The sequence below is a fragment of the Protomyctophum parallelum genome (assembly GCF_964188405.1).
Source record: "Protomyctophum parallelum genome assembly, chromosome: 15".
In the NCBI taxonomy this organism is placed as follows: domain Eukaryota; kingdom Metazoa; phylum Chordata; class Actinopteri; order Myctophiformes; family Myctophidae; genus Protomyctophum; species Protomyctophum parallelum.
Window position 1 is genome coordinate 48,463,162 of NC_139710.1, and position 23,450 is coordinate 48,486,611.

The 23,450-nt window shown below is 42.5% G+C and overlaps 1 protein-coding gene across 1 annotated transcript in view; it reads left to right on the top strand.

Annotated features, from left to right (window-relative positions):
* The window catches only part of LOC310872396 (ectonucleoside triphosphate diphosphohydrolase 2-like), a 249,295-nt gene that overhangs the window by 76,196 nt on the left and 149,649 nt on the right, over positions 1-23,450 (top strand). The window lies entirely within an intron of this gene.

Consider the following 23,450-nt stretch of genomic DNA (forward strand, 5'->3'; position numbering starts at 1 on the left):
TGTGCTGTGAACGGGGGATCCTGCTGTGAAGAAATTACTCGATCATGGCCTGCTGTGGGATGTTTGCCTGAATTAAATAGATTGAAATGTATGTTTTTCATAATGGTTATCAACTTCGAAGACAATGTTGGTGTTTATGTGGCTGCGTTTAGGCTTGATGTGAAACGCAAATAAGTGCCTTGCAATTTTGTGACATTATGTAGGCGTGCCACTGCAATAGAAGGTTGAGAACCACTCCAGTTATGTGATAGGTTTGTCATCCGCCGTATATAGAGTATGTCAGACGTTTAAGAAACAAGGCTGCATGTACCGACTATAGGGTTGGGCCGTGTAATGGTAATATGGTAACCTGAGGGTGTTTGAGAAAATGACCACGGTATCCATTTCAACACGGTTATGAAACAGTGATGCAATGAACAGTCACAGCGTGTGTTCTCTCCCATTGAAGCTCCTTCTGAGTGATGTGAAAAGTTGAGCGCAGAAGGTTATGCAGCCGTTACACAGACCGTGGCCATATTGAGATCACTGGCAGAGTAATTTACTGTACACTGGAATTTGTGACATGTGCTACTACTGTATGTTCTTATGTGGCAGAACATTGACGAGTGCCCTGATGCCAGTCTTGCCAGACAGGGTTGGCACGATGGGCAGCAACCATGTCAATAGGGTGTGGGTCCATGTGTCCCAACTTATTTGTTGGAGAATGTATTTTGTAGTTTTCTTTTTTTTTTATGGCTAAACCAACCTAAAGGAAGGTAGAGGGAAATGTAAAGTTACATAACGTTGTGAGATTATCTCTGTTATAGGCCTATGCTAAATTAGTGTTATATAGCCTACATTTTGTGAAGGTATAGGTGGATTAGTGTGTAAAGTTTATTTCTATCAACAGCAGGTAATTCTGACATGTGCATTGAGGTGCAAATATGGTTCCCTCCAACCCAATGCAATTGTTTTTGACCCAATACCATATATAGTACCAAATTAGTAAAAGTGGTATGAAAACATGCATACCGGCCAACCCTAGTATACTGACCACGTTATATTCTATTGTTTACAGGTATGTAATGCTGGTAAACAGAGCCATCATTTCAGAAAAATTGGTGGCAGAAAGAGTGAAAACTCAAGGAAGAAAGTTAGCCCAGTGTTGACATCAGAGACACTGGGCTCACAGCTAAAATCTAAAATATCTAAAACCACATTATTCCTCCTCCTCCTCCATCATTAACATGTATTTTTTTTGCAAAAAGGGCGAAGTGACCCTTTAAATGCGAACACTATACGGGGGTGGCACATGCAAATGCAGCTGCCATCCCCTGGTGCCCCAAATTAAACCTTTTGCCGGAAAATCATTTGATCATCTACATTCTTCACAGTATAATATTTATGATGTCACTGACATCGTATGACTAACGGACATTGTTGATCTTCAAGTTACCGTGTCATATTTACACATGTAATGAAGTTGTATACCATGTTTTAGAGCTGAATCAAAGTAGTTGTAGATGATGAACATGTCAGTGAGCTAACCGAACTACAATAACAAATTAATAAATGATAGAAATGAGCCAATTACATAACTTGAATTGCCTTTATTTTATTTCTTTGGCGGTACAGTACAGTAAGTTTCTGATGACCTACACAGTAAATATATTTCACATGTATGCTGGGTCCAGGAATGTATTTTGTGTGTTAATTTCAGACTAGCGTTCTGCAATCTGCATCATTGACCTTTTTCCTGTGGTTTAGCGCAGTGGATTTCAAACATTTTGTCCCATGGTCCCCCAAATTGATATTGGAATCTTTTCAAACGGACTCACATTTTAGAAGTATTTTGTGCCATGGATCCCCATATAAGAAGTCAACATGTCAACACTGTCAAGTGTCAACATAATTATACAATTTAGGCATTTAGCAGACGCTCTTAATCCAGAGTGATTTACATTAAGCAAGAACAAAAAAGCACCATACATCACATAAAATTACATAAAAAGCATTTATCATGAAACATGCGTAAGCTAAGAACGTAACTGTGGAATATCTATATAATGAAACTATACATATAAACTATACCTATATATACTATACTATGCTATTATGTACTATGACGTGCTATGACTACATACAATGCAATTATAGTGCAGTCTACATAACATGCTATAAATCTGTATCAAATGCTATCTAAGTCTACAGAAATGCTATCTAAGGGGGTAGGGTAAGTGCTATGGGCCATGATGGAGTCTGAAAAGGTGGGTTTTCAGACTACGGCGGAAGATTGGGAGTGATGCTGCAGTTCTGACTGCAATGGGAAGTGCATTCCACAGTTTTGGAGCCAGAAGGAAGAGTTTGGGACGTGTGGAGCGTTGTCCCGGCGTTTTTAGTGAGGGTACTTCCAGCTTCCCTGCGTTGGCTGATCCGAGTGCACAGGAGGGTTTGTAGGGTTCAATTATACTTGCAAGATATGGGGGAGCCATACCTTTGGTTGCCTTGAATGCCAGCATCAGAGTTTTGTAGTCTGTGCGGGCAGCGACCGGGAGCCAGTTGAGGGAGCGGAGCAGGGGGGAGACATGTGAGAATTTTGGCTGGTTGAAGACCAAGCGAGCTGGGGCATTTTGGATCAGTTGGAGAGGCTTAAGTGCACATGCTGGTAGGCCAGTATTAAGGAGGAGGGAGTTACAATAGTCAAGTTTTGACAAGACTGTTGTCTGGATCAGGAGCTGGGCTGATTCCTGGGTGAGGAACGGTCTAATTCGTCGTATGTTATAGAGTGTGAACCTACAGGATCGAGTGACAGCTGTTGATGTGAGTTTTGAACGAGAGCCGACTGTCCAGGACAACACCAAGATTCCTGGCTGTTGGGACAGACGTTACCAGGGCGTTGTCTACGGAAATAGTTAGCTCCCGCATAGGGCAGGACTTAGCTGGGAAGAAGACAATCTGCTTCAGGCCTTCTTAATGGGTTAAACTTTCCCTAATTTTTCTAGGGACCCCCCTGGAACCCTCTCAAGGGCCGTCTGGGGGGTGGGGTGGGGGTGGGGTGGGGTGGGGGGACAGTGGTTTAACATTTTGTTCAAGAGGAAGGATGATAAAACATGCATTTATTGTAGTGCTCACATGAGCCTGTAGCGAGGCAGCAGCAGCCACAGACATGTTGAGGTCGGACTTTGGCATTTCCCTGTGGCACGGAAACTTCTCAGCAGGAGGAGACTGATGTCTGCTCCGTTTACAGCAGAGAGAGAGGAGGGCCGTTTACAGCAGAGAGAGAGGAGGGCCGTTTACAGCAGAGAGCTCAGAGGGCCGTTTACAGCAGAGAGCTCAGAGGGCCGTTTACAGCAGAGAGCTCAGAGGTCCGTTTACAGCAGAGAGAGAGGAGGGCCGTTTACAGCAGAGAGCTCAGAGGGCCGTTTACAGCAGAGAGAGAGGAGGGCCGTTTACAGCAGAGAGAGAGGAGGGCCGTTTACAGCAGAGAGAGAGGAGGGCCGTTTACAGCAGAGAGAGAGGAGGGCCGTTTACAGCAGAGAGAGAGGAGGGCCGTTTACAGCAGAGAGCTCAGAGGTCCGTTTACAGCAGAGAGAGAGGAGGTCCGTTTACAGCAGAGAGCTCAGAGGGCCGTTTACAGCAGAGAGAGAGGAGGGCCGTTTACAGCAGAGAGCTCAGAGGTCCGTTTACAGCAGAGAGCTCAGAGGGCCGTTTACAGCAGAGAGCTCAGAGGGCCGTTTACAGCAGAGAGCTCAGAGGGCCGTTTACAGCAGAGAGCTCAGAGGGCCGTTTACAGCAGAGAGAGAGGAGGGCCGTTTACAGCAGAGAGAGAGGAGGGCCGTTTCCATGGCATGTTGTTGGCACGTCGGGCATCGCCGGGCAGGGTGAATGGGATCCAACATATTGTCAGCACACGGGCATCGCCGGGCAGGGTGAATGGGATCCAACATATTGTCAGCACACGGGCATCGCCGGGCAGGGTGAATGGGATCCAACATATTGTCAGCACACGGGCATCGCCGGGCAGGGTGAATGGGATCCAACATATTGTCAGCACAACTGCCATTTGACACACATAGTATATATATATATATAAATATCTTTTTATTTAACCCATTCTGACCGGGCAACCATTTTGGTGTTGGCATCATGTTATGCTTTAGCTATCGAAAAATAGCAGATCTACAAGCTCATATCGCGCCACCGAGTGGCGCGATACGAGCTTGTAGGTCTGCTATTTTTTGAAAAATCGAAGAACGACATTTTTAGAATCTGATCTCAGGTCAGAATGGGTTCATCAGACCAGTGTGTGTCCGGCGGAAACCTCGTATGAATCTGATCTCAGGTCAGAATGGGTTAATGTTTTTTTTATAGAGGGACAGACAGTATGGCTGACAGGAAATGGGGGAGAGAGATGGGGGAGTGACATGCAGTAAATTGGGAGTCGAGCCCGCGGAACAGTGCCATGCAGACTCGGGACTACCGGCCAAGGTGCCTGGACCGCTGAGCCACGGCCCACTAGGCCACACATAGTATATTATGCAATGGCGGAAGAAGTACTCACATACTGTATAAGTGAAAGTATCGATACTGCAATGAAGAAATACAGAATTTACTTGAGTATAAGTATTGGCATCGAAATATACTTTATTAAAGTACCGAAGTAAAAGTATTATGTAGAATGTCCCATCTCACACAAGTTTCAAAAATGTATAAAAAAATTAATTTAGAAAAGCTGATCTGCAAGCTGATGCTTGTAAATTGTACTATAGTGTACTTAACTAATTTACCCCACTGGTATTATGTGGATTGAAGGGAGAAGAAAATGAAGAAGTGTAAAACAAACAATTGAAGATTGACCTGACCTAGCACTTAAATACCTACGTTAAGCCCTATTTTATACTTAAACTATAAAAGAGTTTACAGGTATTTTACATTTAAAGCCAAGTATTTCTCAAATTGAACACTTAAATCTTTCTGAACTTGTGTTTTCGCCACAACTAAGGTATTTGTGCTTTTAGTATTTTATTATGGACGAAGTAGCAGTTAAAGCTACAGCTGTCCTCTGCCTCCCCTGGTCTGCTGCTGGTAATGTTTATTCCAATGAGAGGCCTCCATAGATTTAATGAACAACAAACAGCATCACACACCCTTCCAGACCACATCCCACATGCCTGCCAATTTTCTTTACAATGTGCTGCAGCTTTCCCTAAAATGGCAAACTAGCTGAAGTTAACTCTCCCACAACCTTTTTGTTTTGAGGATTCTTATTTCACAATTTCGTGTGTAGAAAGTTTCAGAAACACTCCCATTTAATTTGCAAATGTGTTTTCAGTGGCAGTGCACACACACACACACACACACACACACACACACACACACACACACACACACACACACACACACTTCATGAAAAGATTTATCTTATAATATATGTAGCCTATATTGAATTATTGTCATATATTGTATTCTCACTCAATAGGAAAGGATTATATTCCAAATGACAACAAATTACCGGTATGTTGACTTTCAATACCGTAATAATCAATGTTATTGTCACATCACAGGTTTACAGGTGTAAAGAAGAGGTGAAACTGAAGCATGAGTTCAGTTCGGGTCTCTCCCCAGGTTGGCAGAGGGAGTGTAGCGCCCAGGATTACAGTTTAGGCAATTGGCAAGGGGTGAAAAATGGGTTACAAAAATCATGGGATAAAGATATGAGCAGAAAAATAAATTGTTCTTTGTGTTTTTTGTGGTGGTCACATGTTAGCCAAACTCCATCAAGCCAGATGTAATTATACGTTGAGAACACGCAGCCTCAGAAATCCCCTCGGACTGTTACTGTAAGTAAACACCTCAATAATGATTAATCCATTCTGACCTGAGATCAGATTCATACGAGGTTTCCACTGGACACACACTGGTCTGATGAACCCATTCTGACCTGAGATCAGATTCTAAAAATGTCAGTCGTTCTTCGATTTTTCAAAAATAGCAGACCTACAAGCTCGTATCGCGCCACTCGGTGGCGCGCTATGAGCTTGTAGATCTGTTATTTTTCAATAGCTAAAGCATAACATAGTGCTAACACCAAAATGGGTTCCCGTTCAGAATGACTTAAGTGATTATATTTGGATTATGTGGTAAACTTGACTTTCTGCTGTAAATGGGCAGACTTAGCCAAGTTTGATTAGGCGTCTTACTGTACACCATGGCTAATAGAGCTTCACAGTCACGCCCGGAAAATAATTCCCCGTTCTGACTTTCATGGGCGTAGGAAAATGACATCGAAAAGCAAAAATCAACCAAAATTTTAAATGTGTTTTCCATATTCACTTTATGACTGGCTTCACTTCAGTGACGTATAGGCCTATTAGACACAGTGCAAACTTAGACAAAGCATGTGAGGCTGTGGTTAAACCCTGCTGTAAGAAGCACATTTTACCACGTCACCACTGTGTTCTGTGGAATCCACCTCAATAGGATAGTTCACTTACCTTCACTGTAGTGCATTGGAATGCATGCAGTGAGAGGCTTCGCGAAGGCAAGCTTGGATGTTTATTTACAAGAATTGGTTCACAACATTGGCCTAACACTAATAATTATAAAACAACTAATACTGTGGCTTAAATTATAAAACACAAAGAAAATAGCACATGAGAATAGCTCTCTATAGTCGAAGTATTAACTTCCCTCAAGAATGCTGCCAGCAGAGCATACTGAACTGAAAAACTAAACACACACCTGGCCCTAATCAGTTGGCAGTCCCTCTGATTGGATGAACTCCTACTGAGTGACAAAAAAAAAAATCTGGCCATGACAGCCCATATGTATCCAAACAGAAAAGTCCTATCTGATTGCATTAAACCATGTTAATCAACATTAAACTCACTTTGCCACTCGATTTGCCACTCACTTTATGCACACGCATATAGGCCTACCCTATTTATTAACTCAATAAACATAATACTCAAATACCCCACAGTTAAAGTCCTTAATTCCAGTGAACCATTAGAGGTAGTGCAACTGGAAAAAAATCGAAGGCTACAGTTTTAAACTCTCAACCAGAATGATACGTTGCAAGTGAGAGAACGAAATACTCGTATCGAATTTACATAGAGTGGTCAAGACCACCACTGGAACCCCCGAGCACCATATTATGTGGTGAACGTTAGCTCAAAAAATGTACAAGCTTAGCTCACAACATGTAGGCTTAGGCTATGTTTGACAAATATACTGTATTTGGTGTAGAGGGAAACAAGCACTTCTAAAATACTTCTAAACTTCTAAATTCTAAACAGCACTTTATATGCACATGCTGCCACATATTGCACATGGCGCAAAGTGGGATTGTGGTCAAATTAATTAGGCATATGGTCCAGGTAAGGATCGAGGCTGATGGTATAGTGGTATGATGCTATGAAGGTAGTAATTACAGCTATGCATGGAATCATGGTATTGTGGCATGTATGCTTTATAGAAGTTGACAGCTTAATTGACAGGCTTGCACTGTATACACAGCAGCACAAAACACATACAATCCTGGAGTGATAAATGTTACTCTATGTCTGGATTGTCTGGATCATTGCTCTTCAAAACCCTCTCGACAAGGATTGCTTCATGAATCAGATATGCAAGTTACACAATAAACAGGACATTCCACCTAATTTTCGTGGGAAAGAACTTCCGAATGAATTTTGTTTAAATTCCAGATGCTTCCTGCTCCAGGAAATAAATTGGTGCGATCTTAACACGCCGGGTTTCCTCCTTATAACTTCCACGAGACGATAAAATGATGCCACCACAATGTTTTGACTTAAAGTAAGGCCCATCCCTCAGTTTGCAGCTGTGCATATACAATCACACAACAACTGCCTAAACACACACACACACAACACCTTATACATACTACATAATACATATTATCTTATTTAAACACAGCACACACACACCCACCCCCCCCCCCCACACACACACACACACACACACACACACACACACACAACACCTTATACATACTACATAATACATATTATTTTATTTAAACACACACACACACACACACACAAAATGTCTAGAGGTAGGACTCGCATGCATACTGAAGGCCTAGCACCTAACAAAGGAACCTTACAGTGTGCAAGTTTCATTGTATTCTTACAATTACTATTGTTATTGCAGTACTACTAGTTCAAATCCACAATTTTACTATCATATACAGTACCTGTATATAGAATGTAACAACACAAAAATATTGAAAAAGTGTCCACACCCGGCGCTATGGGAAAATGTCAAATGAACAAGGCTAGCCGTTTGCCCTTTTGATACAGGGACAGTTGTCTCTCAGGGACGCGGTCAAAGACAGTCTAACCACGGTCACATCCTGCTCATCTCTAGACAATACAGTTCCACCACAAGACAGGTCACACATAAGGCACTCTTACAGCAAGATAAAAATACTAACTGTTTGTCTGTTGAGCAAGCATTTAGTGGAATGACCAATGTCTTCGCGCCAAGGAATGATGTGGGGACACATTCCCAGGTTGAGAGTTGAATGAAAGTGGCCCCAGCAGGAACATGACATATTGCTGGCGAGTATAGCTTCCTGAAAATCATGCAATGCATGCTGTACTTCCACTTTCTGGGCAAAATGTCACAGTGTATAACAATAATGAATCGCAGTGGCTGAGGGAGATTCCCCAGCACGCCCCAGGGGTGTACACAAATTGTTGTTCTTTTATTGTGTTGTTGTGCTGTCAGTTTACTGTCAGTCAGGAATGCAATGTGGGCATTACATTAATTTTCTTCATGTAGTGCGGTTTTGTTTGTGTATTTATTGTGTGAAAACCGTGAGCCGTATAGGGGTAAACACAGGGTCACAATCATGGCTGGTCCTTCTGAACAGCAAACTATACCGGTCAGTCATTAGTACAACGGTGAAGAAGATGGATAACCAAATCCTTTCAAATGGTGGTCCGTGGCTTAATACGTATCAATTTGATGGTCCTTGTCATGAAAAAAAGATTGAGAAGCACTGGGCCAATGGAGACGGGACGACCTTGCTGTGCTACCCCTCTGTCAGTTTAATAGTGATATGATGAGAGTGGAGGGCTCTCATCATATCTCATCTCATCGATGTGTTCCCACATCGGTTGCAGCCAGACCAGCTAGAGATGTTGGCCTGGCTTTCGTCTCTTCAGTGCCTTCCTTGACTGGTGGGGGAGGCTGGAGACATCGCTGTACCATGGAGTGTTCTGCATGACAGCAGTGTTGTTTTAGACGGAAAGTTTTGATTTTAGTTTTAGTCTTTTGAATAATTTTCATTTAGTTTTAGTCACGTTTTAGTCTCTCTCTCTAGGTCGTCCTCAGACGAGCCTTCCATCGTCGCATCCAGTCATCCCGGTTCTCCATACTAGTACATACATACGTACTACATAGTCACCTGGAATGTTCTAGTGTTAGTCCAGTTTTAGTCGACTAAATATAAGATTTTAGTCAACTTAAATCTACAGGCCTTGATATCGTTGTAATGGCAGATTTTACACTTTGGTTGAATGCTGAAAATAGCAGATCTACAAGCTCACAATGTAGATCTGCTATTTTCAGCATGCAACCTAGCATAAAACTGGATCTCTTGTCCACTAGTCCCTCCCTACATTTAGTCTAGTTTATTTGTTGTCGAAATTGTCAATAAATTCAGTCATAGTTTTAGTCATCATAGATTCGTTTTTATTTAATTTTTATTTAGTTTTAGTCAGTGAAAAAGGGTAGTCAACGAACATTTTCCGTCTTAGTTTTAGTCTGACAGGCTGCATCAGAGCTGTGTGGTTTGGCAACTATGACTGTTCAGGACCACATACTGCAGTGGTTCTCAAACCTTTTCATGTCAAGGACCCCCAGATTGATGCATTTGGCTGTGGAGTGTGGACCCCCATTTGAAAATAGTTTGTGCCAGGGAACCCCATAAAAGAAGATTTGTCAACATTTATTAACATTTTATGAAAATACTAATGATACGTAGCTTGCGGAGTTAATTCAGTTAGATATACTCGAGGGGTTTCTTGCTGTGCTCAAGGGCGCATAGATATACTCATAACTCAAGGGGTTAATATGCTGTATTAGGCTACTATGTGGGTGTTTTCTGTGTGTGTCATTCGCTAATGTGGTCAGCTGACCAATTGGGCGGGTATTTAAGCTCACCTAGACTGCTTGCTTCTTCCTGCCTTCCTTATGCATATGGTTCCTGGTTGTTGTTATGTGATGTTTGCTCCAACCGCCACCCCAGCACCACCGATGGGCTCTGTTATTCCTGTTCCCCATGGGGGGAGGGGGGGTTGTTTTATTGTATATCTATCTCCCTGCTCTTAATGTTTAATGGTGTTTAATTGTGCCTAGCAGGGAGAAAAATGGAGCAGAGCCGAACGCAAGGATAAAATATTATATGCACAGTTGCACACTTGAATTATAGAATTCTCATTCTATAATAAATATTGGTTAATTCTGACTGAACTAGATCAACAAGCTCACAACACGTTGCACTGTGATGGTGGGCTTGAAGATCGACAATTTTCTTTTGCTTTCTCGAATAGATGGAAAACGAAATACGGCTTAATTAAGTATTAAAACGGTTCCTCATTTTGCTGGGGACCCCCGGGTATTCTCTCAAGGACACCATTTTAATGTTGAGAATCAGTGCTAGAAAGGACTGTAAAAACAAACGAAAACAAAAAGAAAACAGCAAAAAACTGCATACTGTTGTATTATTTATATTATGTAATGCTATCCTTTACCGTGCAGTATATTGTGAAAATTCAATTCAATTCAATTTTTTCAATTCAATTTTATTATAGTGTCAAATCACAACGAGTTGTCTCAAGACACTTTACAACCAACAAAGATCCACCCAGAGCAAGCAATATTGCGAATTTGCGACAATGGCAACGAAAAATGATGTAATTTGTATATTGTGTACACCTGTAGCTACTGTATGTAGGTCTAGGTAATGTTGTTGGTTTCAGGATGGCGTGCCCTGTGTTTTAGATGTTGTGTTGTGTTAAGGCAGAGAGAGAGACATTTCATTCTATTATAATACACATGATAATATAGTGTTCAAAACAAAGAGTTCATAAGACAGTTCTACTGCTGCTGTGTGCAAACAAACAAACAGCCTATTGTCACAAACAACAAAAGGACTCACACTGTGACTCACACTGTGAAGCATCATCTGACTCACAGCCAGATGATGCTTCACTCTCTGGTTTCAAATTGGCCGAGAGGCCTGACAAAGTCTTACACGGGGAAGGTTAATTGTTCACAGGTGAGACTAGCTGTCCCAACACACGCTCCTCTCATTTCAGATATGAATCTTTGTGTTGTGTTCTGTTAAACATCACCACTTTCTCCTATTCTAGCTCCCTTATAATTTATACATTTACCATGATGTAAAAAAAATAATCTCAGATCTCGGAATTCACATGGGCTCCAATGTGGATCTCTCTTGTGTGGCTCAAAGGTTCTTAAGAACTCATCTTATGGAAATAAGATAATACACAACTGCAAGCAGCGATAACAGGGGTCAAGGAAGGAGGCGCAATAAGAAAGACTATGCCATGCACAATAAGCCATAGAAACATAGAAGACTGACCTTGAGAGCGAGAGAGACAGAGAGACAGAGAGACAGAGAGAGAGAGACAGAGAGAGAGAGAGAGAGAGACGACGTTGCAATTAACAAATGAGCATTTTAAATAGCTGACTCTAACATGCAGCCCCAGGGTGAAAATGGTCTTAATGTACAGACCAACCCCATTCTATCCACTTTTCACTTCACTTTCTTTCTTTTGCCAGAAGGCAATTAAGCCTGGGATCCGAGGCTAATGTGTACAGATGCTTGTGTTTCAGTAGGCAATGATAAAAATGAGGATCAGTCCTTGATCCTTCATTTTGAGTTAAAACCTTTGGGGGTTAATGCACATTGTTGCAGCACTATGGTACTTCTGACTAATCCCTCACACGAAAACATCAGGCCTTGGGAATTCATGTCGGACTCTGGACCCGAGATTCCATAGAAGAATATTTACGGGAGAAAAGACGGTAAGAGGTCCGAGATACATTTTATTGCATTGCAAAGCTTCGACTGGAGCTTGGCTGAACCCTTCAAGGGAACGCACCTCATCAAATACTGGAAGCTCAGGGAAGTGATATGGTTTCATTTCATTTATTTACCCTCTCAAAGCACAATAAATATGAAATATACTGTGCACTTTATTTCACTGTTCTAGTGTAAGGCCACACGGTGCCTTACACTGTATTAGTTATAGGTAGAGAGAGAGATGCCTTAAGCTTCATGCAACAATAGTGGTGGATCCGACGGCTTCATGTGGATCTCGGACTTCATGGAGCCAGTCAATGATGTCAGTCAACTGAACTACGGAATGACGTATCCTTCACATACGACTCCATATATGGGTACGGTTTAATCCCAACTCCAGAGCCATAGAGTAAGACAGTGAACAGAGTTACGTAGGCCAGTAGACAACATATAACTCCAAATGTAACACACACACACACACACACACACACACACACACACACACACACACACACACACACACACACACACACACACACACACACACACACACACACACACACACACACACACACACACACACACACACACACACACACACACACACACACACACACACACACACAACATTATAATTAGAATTTAACTTGATTTTTTTGTTTGCTGGTGAAAGTAGATGGTAATCCCCCCTCCCCATTAACAGCTGGTGCTCTTAAAGAGACAGACAGGCAGACTGGCTGCTCTGTGCGTACAAAGCCATTGACGGACCTGGGCAAGACACTGAACCCTACATTGCCTTCAATGAGTTGGTCGGAGTGAGCTCGCCACCATTGGTGTGTGAATGTGGGAAGTGAGGACGCTGGCGACGACTGTTCGCCGCTTCAACTCCCAATGTGAGTATTGCAAAGAGCTTTGAGCACTTGGAAAAAGCACTATAAAAATGCAATTCATTATTTCTCACAATAAATTTGAGTGGAATAACAATTAGCCATCCCCGTTAGGCATAGGCGGAGCTTGAACTTGACGCCTGGGGGTGCGACTGCTTGCGCGCGCAATTTTTTTACCTTTATTTTATTATTTTAGCGTTTTTACAATGCCCTAACCCCTAAAAATGAGTTATTTAGGTAGTACTGCAGCTCACACACATACACACATGCACTACAGCCATACAGCGAGTCATCATATCATGATAAGAGAGATGATTACAAACTACAGTCAGAAGTTATGTTTAAAAAAAAGAAAAAAAAAAACCCCTTTTTTTTTTTCTTTTTTTTTTGCCAGGGGGTGCAGTGCACCCCCTGAACCCCCTCAAGCTCCGCCCATGCCGTTAGGGCTCGAACCACCATGCTCTTGGTAAAATTGTATCAGGATTTCTACCACAACCCTCGTGGATGTGACAAGCCCTCTATGTCCTGTTGTTGATTCTTGATTGCATTCCCAGTAACTAATTGTCCCCTGGCTGGGGATAACGTTACTTTGGATTAAACTGAATTGAATCTTACAAGCGTAACCGATGAACTTTGAGCCATTATACGCTCGCATGCCGGTATGCATCCTTGGCACTGCAGCTGGTAAACACATGGTCACTGCAGGCTGCAGGTTGGCGTGACATGGCCGGTGGTTTAACTGGACGTTTCTGACCGTTTGGATTTAAGAAGGATGCGGGCGCTTTCAGGAAACGCTGATGTAAATCTACAATTTATTCTGCATCATTATGTCATGAAATATATAAGAGCATCTCTCTGACATCACTTTGATTGAATTAAAAAAAAAATCACCCCTGTTGTTGTGAGAGCGTATAGGCTATAGCGGGTCTGTTTTGTATTTTATGTCATCGGCTCACTAACCCCGTTATGATCATTACGGTTTGATCTGGCGACGAAACCACCTGCCGTAGGTGCTTAGCACAGAGCGATACACATCTGTTCCCTGCATCAGACGTGTTTACACCATGTGTCTGGTTGAGGCATGGGGATTTAATGTAAGAACGTGAGTTGTTGACACGTCACCCATTTCCTGTTCCCCCCCCCCCCCCCCCCCCCGGAACTGCAGCTGGAATACGAATCATTGCAGTTGGGCAAAAACGTGTATCTTCATATTTCAACTTTTCACGTTTTTCTTTTATTTAAATAAATGCTTAAAAAAAAACAATCTTGGTTGCGAGTATGTAGAGCGACTATTGTAAATCGACTATTTTTGAAAAACTTTAGGAAGTGGATAAGTTGGTTAATTGTGTCTGTGGATTTTATAAAACCTTTAACAAAAGTATATTCATTAATTAGTGAGCAGCATAAACGGATGTCTCCGTCCTATGAAATAGTTACGCTCAGGATGGAGATTAATCACAGGACGGAAGATTAATGATATCATAACCGAGCACACCGCTCCACAGGCTGGGAGCACCCGTTGGGCAACATTTTTTTTTTAATGTGAATAAAATCAATCCATCCAATTCTAACCAAAGATTATGTTTTTGACGGCCCATTTCACCAAATGGTCTCATTGGTTGACGGTGTCTTGGAAAGTGGTGAGCCAACCACTCCATCTTAGTGGTTAGCCTAATATAGTCTTCCAACTACACACCGCAAAACGCACTATACCCACAATCTGTGATACGATATGGGTAATTGACATGCTCGCAACATTTGCTACTCCGCTTCTGATGCATACAGTACAGTGTGGTCGTACCATTATGCATCCACACATTCACGATATGTCACAAATAACCAGCTCAAACATATGCTTTCACATTGTAAAATGTTTCTTGCTTTCAAGATCTGTTTCTTGGGCTAGGATTGACATTATCAATGCCACAGAATCTAAATCAATTGCAGTGGAACGCAGTGAAAGTGTCTATAGCTACAGCGGATTCACCTGTGAGAATAAAGCTTCTGTGCTCATTTGATTCTGAGTCGGCAACTTTACACCCAAATACATCTTATGGCAGATTACTGTGAAGATGTCTCAGTTGAGTATGTCAATTCCCTTGTTGTCCATTGTTGGCCCGATTGCAATCTAATGCACTCAAGGTGTACTAGTGCAGTCAGTCAAGGAAAGGCAACTTTTTTTTTTTTAAGATATTCTTTTGCGGCTTACGCCTTTTTATTGGTTTTTTGAAGGGACAGACAGTAGGCTGACAGGAAACGGGAGAGAGATGGAGGAAGACATGCAGTAAAGGCCGTGTCGGGCTCGGGAGTTGAACCCGCGGCACACTGCGACTGGATTACCAGTCAGGTGCCCACCGCCTGGGCCAAGGAAAGGTAACTTGATACTGTATAAAAAGTGAATGGTAGAAATACTGGAATTAAGTTAGATTTCATTAAAAGTTGATTAATGTAGTATTCTCCAAAGGCAGTCAACTCAGATTGTGAACACAAAAAGAAAAAAAAAATATTGATAGAGTGGTTACAATAAAAACGTGTTGGTGGAATCAATATTTGTTTTTCTGTTTATACGACCAAAGAAAAAGTTTGCGTAATCTGGAGCAAAGGTTGGGCCCATAGCACAATCTGCAGTAAGAAATCATTTAACGAGAAAATAACTGTTAGTCAGTTTAAGATTGAACATGTCGACCAAGAGCTGAGTAGGAGGCATTAAAGTCATCCTCGTTATCCAAAAATAACTGAAGGGGACTTCATTCTACTATGAATGTTAGCAGAATGTTAGGAGAATTCCATGATAGAAAACTTTCTTACCTTTCTTACCTTTCTTTGTAGTTGTTACGTCCCCACCAAAGAGGTCCAGGTGTTTTTTTTTTGCAAAAACTCCTTATTGGCTATTTTCCCTACCATAAGCCCTCAATGAATTGCATTGAATGGGAATTGAATGGGGCTATGGGGTGTTGTGCTAGTTCGCTTATTCCCATCGAAATAAGTAGTAAAGTGTGCCGCTTGGGATATTATTTACATTATGAAGAGAGGATATATACAAAAAAATGGAGCGAAGGAAATAAACACCCCATAGCCCATTCAATTCCCATTTAATTCAATGCAATTCATTTAGGCCTTATGGTAGGGGAAATAGCCAATAGCTCTTTTGCACAAAATAACACCTGGACCTCTTTGGTGGGGACGTAACAACTATAAAGAAAGGTAAGAAAGCCTTCTAGCATGGAATTCTTCTTTAAAGGCTATAGCGGCATCTAATGTCTCGTCCCACAGTGAAAGACATGTGTGTTGCAAACGTATGTAGCTGGTCCCTAGTGCACACTGGTCAGTGCTGCGCGCAAAAGCAGAAGACAAACTGTTCCATATTATACATACTGTAGAGTTCAATAACTGAACATAAACTGTTCACATTTACGAATCATCATTGAGCATGATGCTTATGAATTCTACTGACAATAGCAGATCTACAAGCACAAGCGATCTGTACAATGTACTGCGAGCAACACAGTGAGTATAAATTAAGCCTTTTTTTTGTGGTCAAGGTCGAGATCTTATTGCATTAGCACGTCCTGGGTGCCGACAGCAATGCAGTGTGAATAATTTGTGGTGAATCAAGGGATTATATTCAATCTCTCCCACACATGCAAGGTGTGCTGCCTTAACCTGCTGGAATTAATCACACATTCAGACCTGTTGCACAACCAGAATCCGGCCATCAACAGTATTTAAAGGAGAGATTAATTGAGCTGAACAAAGTTTAAGAACACAGAAGAGAAAGGGGAGTTTTTGTTGTAGCAATGTTGAAGATATTACCATCGTCATAAATATGGCAATGAGTTCATCTCGGGATATGCAGCATAATGCGATAGATATGATTTACTGCATCGAGTGTGTACTTTGAGGAGAATGGAGAAGACAAAGGGGCCAAAACAAGAGGCTGCGCTTTGATTTATACACAACGACCAAACGCTGCTGGCCCGGGTTGTTCTGTGTGGAGGCTGAGCTATACTTGGGAATGAAAGTTAGTACCAAATATAGCATGGTTAAGTACTGCTGTGCACGCTTTAACCCATTCTGAACGGGCACCCATTTTGGTGTCAGCATCATGTTATGCTTTAGCTATTTAAAAATAGCAGATCTACAAGCTCATATCGCGCCACCGAGTGGCGCGATACGAGCTTGTAGGTCTGCTATTTTTGAAAAATCGAAGAGCGACTGACATTTTTTAGAATCTGATCTCAGGTCAGAATGGGTTGATCAGACCAGTGTGTGTCCGGCGGAAACCTCGTATGAATCTGATCTCAGGTCAGAATGGGATAATGATGGAGCACGTCTCAACATGGGAACTTAAAATGATTATTAAAGAGCTTGCAGCTGAGGGAATAGAGATGTCTATATATTTAGCTGAGCTCCACTCAGTGTTGCCATGTCAGCTTATTATAAGTGACTTTTGGCTTATAAGTCACTTGTAAATATTGGTACCAGGTGCCTTTTTTGCATGGGGGGCTTGTTTATAAAGTGCAGTTGCTTATTTGGGCTTTCCATTTTATTTTTATTTTTTTATTATTAGTTAAACCAGTGCTTCTCAAATATTTTCATGCCATGGATTTATTTCAAGATTGTTTTTTAAATACACAAATGTCATTTCTCACCCGTTTCGGACGTGGGGAGGCATGCCAGAACCGGCCCGGCCCCCTGGGACACCCCCCCCCCCCCTCAACCCCTGGGGACCCCCACATGGTAACTCTGTTATTTCTCTACCATTTCAGACACGGGCCGGCACCCTGGGTGTGTTTCCCAGGCCCTGTTCACATCCTCAATTCCTTTTTACAGCATTTCCACAGACTTGTGTCCCATCAAAGAGACTAAGCGCGTTATATTAGTGTGGACGTAGGCCTACTGATTACTGAACCACAACATAAGTTCATAAACTTATAGCTTCTTTATCAGTTAACGTCTTCTACGGCAAAAACGCATCTTTTTTACGCCGCTCGAAGGGTGGGGGCGATGGTCTCGGTCGCCCCCGGTCGATCAAAAGGGAGTCAGGTTCGGGGAGGCGGAGACAGGCGCCATGACAGCTCAGTAACGCAAACGACCCCCTAGAAGCCGGCGGCAGCCCCGGGAAGAGTTCTCTTTTCTTTGTGAAGGGCAGGGCGACCTGGAGCACGCTCGCAGGAATAATATCTGCCCCGAGTCATGGTGGGGTTCAAGGTTCAAGGTTATTTATTAGTGTCGCTGAAGGGCAATTGGTTTTACAGCAGGTCATAAGGCTTGAAACACATATAACATACATCAATCAAACCAAACTTATTGCTGCTGGTCGAAGCGTGCGCTGTGCCCGGCCTACTTGCATCTTCAGAAGAAAAAGAAAGAGGTGGGGGGGATAGGGGGGGATGAGAGGGGGTAAGAAGACATCACATCACATTACAATTATCATTGTATAGTGCAATGATAGTGCAATGGTTATCCCTTTGGCTTGAGTGGTTGAGATGTTGGCTTTCTATGCGGGAGACAAGGGTTTGATTCCCGGGTGTTACAATGGTGCCATGACCCGGATAGGGATTTCCCCGTGGGAGGTCAAGGGGGGGGGGGGGGGGGGGGGGGGGGTGGAGCTGCTGCAGAACAAAGCTGAGGAGGTTCAACGGCTCCAAGAGGACAGACGGGAAGCTGATACCCACAAAGACCAACAGGAAGCTGATACCCACAAAGACCAACGGGAAGCTGATACCCACAAAGACCAACGGGAAGCTGATACCCACAAAGACCAACAGGAAGCCGATACCCACAAAGACCAACAGGAAGCTGATACCCACAAAGACCAACAGGAAGCTGATACCCACAAAGACCAACAGGAAGCTGATACCCACAAAGACCAACGGGAAGCTGATACCCACAAAGACCAACAGGAAGCTGATACCCACAAAGACCAACAGGAAGCTGATACCCACAAAGACCAACAGGAAGCTGATACCCACAAAGACCAACAGGAAGCTGATACCCACAAAGACCAACAGGAAGCCGATACCCACAAAGACCACAAAGACGGGGCTCCTGGCTGACCTCCTCTCTGACATCTCCAAGGAGGAACTGTCCGAGCTGGTGACTGACGGCTCTCTGACAGAGAAGACCTGTTGCTGTGCGGCAGCAGCCTTACTGCCACACTTCAGCCATGTTGTGAAACACCTGGCCTCCATGTTGACCCAGACTCATCCTCTGTTGGTACATATGCACTGAGGAGGAAGACACTTCCTGAGTCCCAGTCCCAGACCACTTGAACCTCTGCCTCGGTCAATCGGCCCAACTCAAAGAGCTTTGTGACGCCACAGAGACAGTTTTGGATCAAAGAGAGATTTGTCGTGACCACAATATATCCCCCCCCCCCCCCACACACACACACACACACACACACACACACACACACACACACACACGCATTGTTGATGTACACACCACGGACACGACAAGATTGGGCACTAAGGATGTCACATTTGCCATTTTGTCCGAAATGTTACAAAATAAAATGTCAGAAAAGTAGGCTATAATAGTAATAAAAAGTAATGTAAAGTATGATTTGAATACTCAGTGTAGATTCGCGACACCACTAAGATGCCCATCTACCTGTCAAAATACTTCCTTAATGTCAACGAAGTCCACAATCACAAGTTCACAACACCAGAGTGAGTTCATCAAACCACGTTCAACCCAGATTCAGGTTAAATTCATTTCGCTCCTATGCCACCAAAATGTGGAACACCCTACCAACGCAACACCCATTAAGAAATGTGAATCCCTAGCCTTCTTCAAAACCGCTCTCAAAGAGCACAAAGAGCAATTTGAAACTGGCCCCTGTAAAAAAAAGTTAAAGTCCCCCCTCCCCCACCTTTCTATGTTTGTTTGTATTCCCTTTTTTCTAACTGTATTTGCTGATTTTATTTTTAAATATTACGTGTGCAAGCAGAGCACGCAAGTACAGCGATCAGCTGGGTATGTCTGTGTTGTCCACCAGCCAATAAGGGACCACCATTCTTGATCATCCGCCGTAGTCTGAAAACCCACCTCTTCAGACTCCACCATGGCCCGTAGCACTTGCCCTAGCCTATACCCTTAGATAGCATTTTATGTCGACTTAGATAGTATTTTAGACAGACTTATAGCTCGTTACGTAGACAGCACTAGAATTGCATTTTATGTAGTCATAGCACTTTATAGTACACATGTATATTGTATAATATATAATATAGTATGTATAGTTGACATAGATACTCCACTGTTACGTTCTTAGTTTATAAATGATTCATGATAACTACTTTTTATATATGTAATGTATGCCATGATTTTGTTTTTGCTTAAATGTAAGTCGCTCTGGATCAAGAGCGTCTAAATTGTACAGAAAAGTCCTATCTGATTGCATTAAACCAGGGGTTTTCAACTGATTATGAACCAGGGACCACCACCCTGACTGAGAATGAACCTGGGGACCACCACCCTGACTGAGAATTAACCTGGGGACCATCACCCTGACTATAGAATCAACCTGGGGACCATTGTTGTGTTGGGAGGGGGGATACCGTCGTGGTGTGGGGGAAAGAAATGAACCTTCCATATTAAACTCATGTTGCTGTTCATTGTAACTTACTCTATGAGTAAGCAGACACTTGCGGTTGATTATGGGCACATTTCTTTATAATGGTGACTCAACCAGGCAATCCGGTACGGTTTCCCTTGAGATTCTAACTCACTTTTCTGTGGCACTTCTTGACATCAGACTTCCCAGTAACTGACAACATCGACATAATTTGTCACCAGATCATTTACTGCATTGTTTCTCAACTTGTGGTCAATACAATAAATTCAAATATGAATCTTCACATTCCTACATTACTAAATGCATGGTCAGGGACCACATGCAACACCTTCACGGACCACCAGTGGTCCACGGACCACCTGTTGAAAACCCATGCATTAAACGACGTTAAACTCACTTGGCCACTCACTTTATGCTTGCGCATACCCTCTAATGTCACCACAGATTTACAGAGTAAAAGAGAGAAATTTGTTTTTGTGCATCATTCCCATTGTGTTGTTTTTTTTCCATCGGGTGGGCAAGGGGAAAAGGATCGAGATCAAGAAAATAAACAAAGTTAAAATGAATCTACATATTTACACATAAACCTGAGATGAGGTATAAGGGTGCACTGTGCATGAGCATATAGCAGCAGCAGGTGTATACTGTACAATTACTTAAGGACATTGAAAGACAAAAAGTCAGCATGCAGAATGTCAGTGCGTGTCAATCACATAATCTACTCAATAAGACTGACAGTATATAATCCGCAAAATCGGTCCATGAGGTAGAGCAAAAAAAAAACTACTTTCTAGCCCCATCTGATTGCATTAATTGACTTTGCTACTCGATTTGACACTCACTTTATGCATGCGCATACCCTCTATAATCCACGGGTAGGTTCAAAGGAGAGCTAAAGTCTGACCCAGGCTGACGACACTGCCTGTCATCAGGCTGCCGAACAAGCGCGGGGAGCTCCCCTCCCATTATGTGCTCTGCCCATTGCACTACTAAATGCTGTAGGCTGGTCTTTTCTCAGTTCTTGGCGCGGCTTCTGCATTTATTGGCCATGGCCTTCATGCCCTCCGTGGGCACCACATCTTACCGGTACACCCGTCCAGTGTGGCACACCGTAAGACATAGTCTACAGACAGAAGATGACATGGCGCAGGCACACGTCAACATGTGTGTCCCCACCCTCCCCCAACGGGGTCATTAAAAAATAAGTTAAGTTCTGGTGTGCCACCAGTTCACTGGCTGTATTGGTTACATCATAAATGATCAGAATATACTTTACAAAACCAAGATGTGTGAGGAATACTTACTTGTCTGGTCCAGTCTTTTTTTTTCCCCCTTCTGGAAATGACACACCTCAAATAGCTGGTGGAATAATGGTTGCAGTCATTCCTGGCATTCTGGTGTATACGTGTGCCAGCTCAGAGGATATAAGCTGTCCACAGCCTGTGAATAGAGAGAGAGAGAGCAATTAGCATTTATATTGAGTAATATTACCGCTGTCTGTTACTTTTACTTTATGAAAAACAAAACAGTGTTGTTGAAAATCAGCATTTCGGCAAAATATATTTGCACTGAATTTCACCCGTTGAGCTTGGTGCAAAATTGGCAACACCACAACGCTTATAGTAATCAAACTATGAAATATCTAGATGTAGTCCTACAAACACACTAACAACAGCATTAGCCATATACTGTATATGCTGGACAAACTGAACATGGTATGGTTCAGCAAATTCAGAATGAACAGAAGGCTGATGTAACAAAAGTGTCAAGTTTATTCAACATGTAGAGGGTTATTATTATAGCTGGGAAATGATGATCCTAAAAGTGTGTCTGAGCCTAAGTGCAGGTGATATACCGCAGGGTGGCTTCAGGGCCTACTGGGCCCTCCAAACTAAACATACAAAGCAAGTAAATAAATCAAAACAATAGCAAATTAATTAATTAAAGAAATCACAGGAAACTAAATCCAAACCAAGTAAAATAAATTAATGGCCCAGTATTAGGGCATTCACTTCTAGTCATTTTTACTAGTTGACTAGTTGCCTAGTTGACTAGACTACCTATTTTTGAAATAAACATTGTACACATAAAAAACGGTGACATTGGTGACTATAACTATAATCTACCTGATCTTGAGGCCTACAAAATTGGGGGGGGAAAAATCTTATCAACTAGTACCAACAAGGTCGACTAGTGGATTTACTAGTCGACTAGTTGAATAGTCGACTTGTTGCTTAAAGGGACACTTCACCCTTTTTGCAAAACAATATATGTTAATGACGTTTAGAGGCTTTAGAACACTTTCCTGGGGGTCTTTATGTATGTAATATGTGGTTTTAGATATTTTAGATTGTAGCAGTGAGCCCGGTGTCTCTGATGTCATGGACACTGGGCTCACTTCCTTCCTGGACTACATTTTGTCTCAGTAAGACAGCTCTCCCCCTATCCACAAGGAGGAGCAGTGCACCAAAGAATTATGGGAATTGTAGTCCAGGAAGGTAGTGAGACCAGTGTCCATGACATCAGAGACACTGTGCTCACTGCTACAATCTAAAATATCTAAAACCACATATTACACACATAAAGACCCCCAGGAAAGTGTTCTAAAGCTTCTAAACGTCATTAAATGCCCTACCCAGACAACCCAGTATAGGTTTTTATTGCCTTCATTTTATTATTTTTGTAGAGGGATAGATACAAAGTGGGCTGACAGGAAATGGGGAGAGAGATGGGGGCGGGGGGGGGGATTGGGAGTTGAACCTGCGGCACACTGCCAGACTGGATTACAGTTTATGTCCTCAACACCACTATGGCACATGGCCCAAAAAAAAATGGATAAGTGAAAGATTGTAGGTTAGTTGTCCTCCTGCAGTAGATCACATAATACGTCTGGTTAAACCTCAATACAAATTAATTA